The following is a 7,164-nucleotide window of genomic DNA, read 5'->3' as shown; positions in this document are numbered from 1 at the left end:
CTCAGGATGACACTTACTCCCCGATTTGGGGCATTTTCTCCCAGAAATACCACTTCTCTCCCAAAGGGATGGCCTTTTCCCTCTCTAGCATCTGTTTCCTCACCAATACCTGGCATTTTCTCCCAGAAACACCAGCTTTCTCACAGATACATCACCTTCCCCCCCCCACATCAGACCTCTTCTCCCAGAAATACCAGGACTCTGCTGAATATTTCCCATTTCCTCCGGAACATACAGCATTACACTCCGCAAGAGGACAGTTTCTTTCAGAAATGTGGCATTTTATCACAGATACACCATTTTTATGCCCAGTAGAGCTCCTTTTCTCCCAGAAATAGCACTGCTCTTAGGAAGAGCTCCCATTTTCTAACCAAAATGCTGCTTTACACTCCTCAAGATCACACTTACCCCCATCAAGATGGCAGTGTCACAGAAATACCAGCTTCTGCCCCCAAAATGGGACTTTGGCTCTCCAAAACAAGACATTTTCTCCCAGAAATACCAGGACTCTTAGAAATACCTCACGTTTCATCTCAAGAATACTGCTTTCCACTCCTCAAGATCACACTGACTCCCATCACAATGGCCTTTTCTCCCACATACACCAGCTTTCTCCCAAATACACGACATTTTCTCCCACATACACCCGTTTTCTCCCAAAGATGGGACATATTCTCCCAGAAATGCCAGCTTATTCTTTAAAAAACGGCCTTTTTTCCCCAAAATACCAGCTTTCTCACAAACACCTGTCATTTTCCAACCAAGTCTGCTACTATCTCCCAGAAACAGCCGGTTTCCGAGAAATACCTGACGTTTGCTCTCCCAAATACTACTTGACACTCCTCCAGAGGACATTGTCTCCCCTATTTACCACGTTGTCTCCCCAAGAGACCACTTGGCACACCAAAAAGACCACCGTTGCTCTCCAGTACAAGATCTTCTTTCCCACCGGTTCCCACTTTTCTCCCCCAGCTCTGTCATTTCCTCCCAGAAATGCCACTTTTCCCTTGGAAATTTCACCTTCTCTTCCAAAAAGAGGAGATTTGCTCCCAGAAATACCCCTTCTCTTACAACTGCCACACGCTTTCTCCCCAAAAAGCCTCCATGACAATGCCAAATGGGACACTTGCAGCCAAGAAGAGGACACCTTCTCTCAGAAAGACCACTTTTCTCCCCAAGAGAGGAGATTTTCTCCCAATTGGATGACATTTGCTGTAAGAAAGACCTGTTTTCTTCCCTCAAGAGGACATTGTCTTTCCCACTGAGGACATTTTCTCCCAGAAGTGCCGCTACTCTGTGAAACACCTCCATTTCCTCCCAAATCTACTCCATGACACGCCTCAGGATGACACTTACTCCCCGATTTGGGGCATTTTCTCCCAGAAATACCACTTCTCTCCCAAAGGGATGGCCTTTTCCCTCTCTAGCATCTGTTTCCTCACCAATACCTGGCATTTTCTCCCAGAAACACCAGCTTTCTCACAGATACATCACCTTCCCCCCCCCACATCAGACCTCTTCTCCCAGAAATACCAGGACTCTGCTGAATATTTCCCATTTCCTCCGGAACATACAGCATTACACTCCGCAAGAGGACAGTTTCTTTCAGAAACGTGGCATTTTATCACAGATACACCATTTTTATGCCCAGTAGAGCTCCTTTTCTCCCAGAAATAGCACTGCTCTTAGGAAGAGCTCCCATTTTCTAACCAAAATGCTGCTTTACACTCCTCAAGATCACACTTACCCCCATCAAGATGGCAGTGTCACAGAAATACCAGCTTCTGCCCCCAAAATGGGACTTTGGCTCTCCAAAACAAGACATTTTCTCCCAGAAATACCAGGACTCTTAGAAATACCTCACGTTTCATCTCAAGAATACTGCTTTCCACTCCTCAAGATCACACTGACTCCCATCACAATGGCCTTTTCTCCCACATACACCAGCTTTCTCCCAAATACACGACATTTTCTCCCACATACACCCGTTTTCTCCCAAAGATGGGACATATTCTCCCAGAAATGCCAGCTTATTCTTTAAAAAACGGCCTTTTTTTCCCCAAAATACCAGCTTTCTCACAAACACCTGTCATTTTCCAACCAAGTCTGCTACTATCTCCCAGAAACAGCCGGTTTCCGAGAAATACCTGACGTTTGCTCTCCCAAATACTACTTGACACTCCTCCAGAGGACATTGTCTCCCCTATTTACCACGTTGTCTCCCCAAGAGACCACTTGGCACACCAAAAAGACCACCGTTGCTCTCCAGTACAAGATCTTCTTTCCCACCGGTTCCCACTTTTCTCCCCCAGCTCTGTCATTTCCTCCCAGAAATGCCACTTTTCCCTTGGAAATTTCACCTTCTCTTCCAAAAAGAGGAGATTTGCTCCCAGAAATACCCCTTCTCTTACAACTGCCACACGCTTTCTCCCCAAAAAGCCTCCATGACAATGCCAAATGGGACACTTGCAGCCAAGAAGAGGACACCTTCTCTCAGAAAGACCACTTTTCTCCCCAAGAGAGGAGATTTTCTCCCAATTGGATGACATTTGCTGTAAGAAAGACCTGTTTTCTTCCCTCAAGAGGACATTGTCTTTCCCACTGAGGACATTTTCTCCCAGAAGTGCCGCTACTCTGTGAAACACCTCCATTTCCTCCCAAATCTACTCCATGACACGCCTCAGGATGACACTTACTCCCCGATTTGGGGCATTTTCTCCCAGAAATACCACTTCTCTCCCAAAGGGATGGCCTTTTCCCTCTCTAGCATCTGTTTCCTCACCAATACCTGGCATTTTCTCCCAGAAACACCAGCTTTCTCACAGATACATCACCTTCCCCCCCCCACATCAGACCTCTTCTCCCAGAAATACCAGGACTCTGCTGAATATTTCCCATTTCCTCCGGAACATACAGCATTACACTCCGCAAGAGGACAGTTTCTTTCAGAAACGTGGCATTTTATCACAGATACACCATTTTTATGCCCAGTAGAGCTCCTTTTCTCCCAGAAATAGCACTGCTCTTAGGAAGAGCTCCCATTTTCTAACCAAAATGCTGCTTTACACTCCTCAAGATCACACTTACCCCCATCAAGATGGCAGTGTCACAGAAATACCAGCTTCTGCCCCCAAAATGGGACTTTGGCTCTCCAAAACAAGACATTTTCTCCCAGAAATACCAGGACTCTTAGAAATACCTCACGTTTCATCTCAAGAATACTGCTTTCCATTCCTCAAGATCACACTGACTCCCATCACAATGGCCTTTTCTCCCACATACACCAGCTTTCTCCCAAATACACGACATTTTCTCCCACATACACCCGTTTTCTCCCAAAGATGGGACATATTCTCCCAGAAATGCCAGCTTATTCTTTAAAAAACGGCCTTTTTTCCCCAAAATACCAGCTTTCTCACAAACACCTGTCATTTTCCAACCAAGTCTGCTACTATCTCCCAGAAACAGCCGGTTTCCGAGAAATACCTGACGTTTGCTCTCCCAAATACTACTTGACACTCCTCCAGAGGACATTGTCTCCCCTATTTACCACGTTGTCTCCCCAAGAGACCACTTGGCACACCAAAAAGACCACCGTTGCTCTCCAGTACAAGATCTTCTTTCCCACCGGTTCCCACTTTTCTCCCCCAGCTATGTCATTTCCTCCCAGAAATGCCACTTTTCCCTTGGAAATTTCACCTTCTCTTCCAAAAAGAGGAGATTTGCTCCCAGAAATACCCCTTCTCTTACAACTGCCACACGCTTTCTCCCCAAAAAGCCTCCATGACAATGCCAAATGGGACACTTGCAGCCAAGAAGAGGACACCTTCTCTCAGAAAGACCACTTTTCTCCCCAAGAGAGGAGATTTTCTCCCAATTGGATGACATTTGCTGTAAGAAAGACCTGTTTTCTTCCCTCAAGAGGACATTGTCTTTCCCACTGAGGACATTTTCTCCCAGAAGTGCCGCTACTCTGTGAAACACCTCCATTTCCTCCCAAATCTACTCCATGACACGCCTCAGGATGACACTTACTCCCCGATTTGGGGCATTTTCTCCCAGAAATACCACTTCTCTCCCAAAGGGATGGCCTTTTCCCTCTCTAGCATCTGTTTCCTCACCAATACCTGGCATTTTCTCCCAGAAACACCAGCTTTCTCACAGATACATCACCTTCCCCCCCCCCACATCAGACCTCTTCTCCCAGAAATACCAGGACTCTGCTGAATATTTCCCATTTCCTCCGGAACATACAGCATTACACTCCGCAAGAGGACAGTTTCTTTCAGAAATGTGGCATTTTATCACAGATACACCATTTTTATGCCCAGTAGAGCTCCTTTTCTCCCAGAAATAGCACTGCTCTTAGGAAGAGCTCCCATTTTCTAACCAAAATGCTGCTTTACACTCCTCAAGATCACACTTACCCCCATCAAGATGGCAGTGTCACAGAAATACCAGCTTCTGCCCCCAAAATGGGACTTTGGCTCTCCAAAACAAGACATTTTCTCCCAGAAATACCAGGACTCTTAGAAATACCTCACGTTTCATCTCAAGAATACTGCTTTCCATTCCTCAAGATCACACTGACTCCCATCACAATGGCCTTTTCTCCCACATACACCAGCTTTCTCCCAAATACACGACATTTTCTCCCACATACACCCGTTTTCTCCCAAAGATGGGACATATTCTCCCAGAAATGCCAGCTTATTCTTTAAAAAACGGCCTTTTTTCCCCAAAATACCAGCTTTCTCACAAACACCTGTCATTTTCCAACCAAGTCTGCTACTATCTCCCAGAAACAGCCGGTTTCCGAGAAATACCTGACGTTTGCTCTCCCAAATACTACTTGACACTCCTCCAGAGGACATTGTCTCCCCTATTTACCACGTTGTCTCCCCAAGAGACCACTTGGCACACCAAAAAGACCACCGTTGCTCTCCAGTACAAGATCTTCTTTCCCACCGGTTCCCACTTTTCTCCCCCAGCTATGTCATTTCCTCCCAGAAATGCCACTTTTCCCTTGGAAATTTCACCTTCTCTTCCAAAAAGAGGAGATTTGCTCCCAGAAATACCCCTTCTCTTACAACTGCCACACGCTTTCTCCCCAAAAAGCCTCCATGACAATGCCAAATGGGACACTTGCAGCCAAGAAGAGGACACCTTCTCTCAGAAAGACCACTTTTCTCCCCAAGAGAGGAGATTTTCTCCCAATTGGATGACATTTGCTGTAAGAAAGACCTGTTTTCTTCCCTCAAGAGGACATTGTCTTTCCCACTGAGGACATTTTCTCCCAGAAGTGCCGCTACTCTGTGAAACACCTCCATTTCCTCCCAAATCTACTCCATGACACGCCTCAGGATGACACTTACTCCCCGATTTGGGGCATTTTCTCCCAGAAATACCACTTCTCTCCCAAAGGGATGGCCTTTTCCCTCTCTAGCATCTGTTTCCTCACCAATACCTGGCATTTTCTCCCAGAAACACCAGCTTTCTCACAGATACATCACCTTCCCCCCCCCACATCAGACCTCTTCTCCCAGAAATACCAGGACTCTGCTGAATATTTCCCATTTCCTCCGGAACATACAGCATTACACTCCGCAAGAGGACAGTTTCTTTCAGAAATGTGGCATTTTATCACAGATACACCATTTTTATGCCCAGTAGAGCTCCTTTTCTCCCAGAAATAGCACTGCTCTTAGGAAGAGCTCCCATTTTCTAACCAAAATGCTGCTTTACACTCCTCAAGATCACACTTACCCCCATCAAGATGGCAGTGTCACAGAAATACCAGCTTCTGCCCCCAAAATGGGACTTTGGCTCTCCAAAACAAGACATTTTCTCCCAGAAATACCAGGACTCTTAGAAATACCTCACGTTTCATCTCAAGAATACTGCTTTCCACTCCTCAAGATCACACTGACTCCCATCACAATGGCCTTTTCTCCCACATACACCAGCTTTCTCCCAAATACACGACATTTTCTCCCACATACACCCGTTTTCTCCCAAAGATGGGACATATTCTCCCAGAAATGCCAGCTTATTCTTTAAAAAACGGCCTTTTTTCCCCAAAATACCAGCTTTCTCACAAACACCTGTCATTTTCCAACCAAGTCTGCTACTATCTCCCAGAAACAGCCGGTTTCCGAGAAATACCTGACGTTTGCTCTCCCAAATACTACTTGACACTCCTCCAGAGGACATTGTCTCCCCTATTTACCACGTTGTCTCCCCAAGAGACCACTTGGCACACCAAAAAGACCACCGTTGCTCTCCAGTACAAGATCTTCTTTCCCACCGGTTCCCACTTTTCTCCCCCAGCTATGTCATTTCCTCCCAGAAATGCCACTTTTCCCTTGGAAATTTCACCTTCTCTTCCAAAAAGAGGAGATTTGCTCCCAGAAATACCCCTTCTCTTACAACTGCCACACGCTTTCTCCCCAAAAAGCCTCCATGACAATGCCAAATGGGACACTTGCAGCCAAGAAGAGGACACCTTCTCTCAGAAAGACCACTTTTCTCCCCAAGAGAGGAGATTTTCTCCCAATTGGATGACATTTGCTGTAAGAAAGACCTGTTTTCTTCCCTCAAGAGGACATTGTCTTTCCCACTGAGGACATTTTCTCCCAGAAGTGCCGCTACTCTGTGAAACACCTCCATTTCCTCCCAAATCTACTCCATGACACGCCTCAGGATGACACTTACTCCCCGATTTGGGGCATTTTCTCCCAGAAATACCACTTCTCTCCCAAAGGGATGGCCTTTTCCCTCTCTAGCATCTGTTTCCTCACCAATACCTGGCATTTTCTCCCAGAAACACCAGCTTTCTCACAGATACATCACCTTCCCCCCCCCACATCAGACCTCTTCTCCCAGAAATACCAGGACTCTGCTGAATATTTCCCATTTCCTCCGGAACATACAGCATTACACTCCGCAAGAGGACAGTTTCTTTCAGAAATGTGGCATTTTATCACAGATACACCATTTTTATGCCCAGTAGAGCTCCTTTTCTCCCAGAAATAGCACTGCTCTTAGGAAGAGCTCTCATTTTCTAACCAAAATGCTGCTTTACACTCCTCAAGATCACACTTACCCCCATCAAGATGGCAGTGTCACAGAAATACCAGCTTCTGCCCCCAAAATGGGACTTTG

This window comes from Phasianus colchicus, unplaced genomic scaffold, assembly GCF_987193195.1.
Source record: "Phasianus colchicus unplaced genomic scaffold, bPhaCol1.hap1.1 HAP1_SCAFFOLD_42, whole genome shotgun sequence".
NCBI lineage: Eukaryota > Metazoa > Chordata > Aves > Galliformes > Phasianidae > Phasianus > Phasianus colchicus.
The sequence above is the reverse complement of the archived record's forward strand: the minus strand, read 5'-3'. Positions refer to the sequence as shown.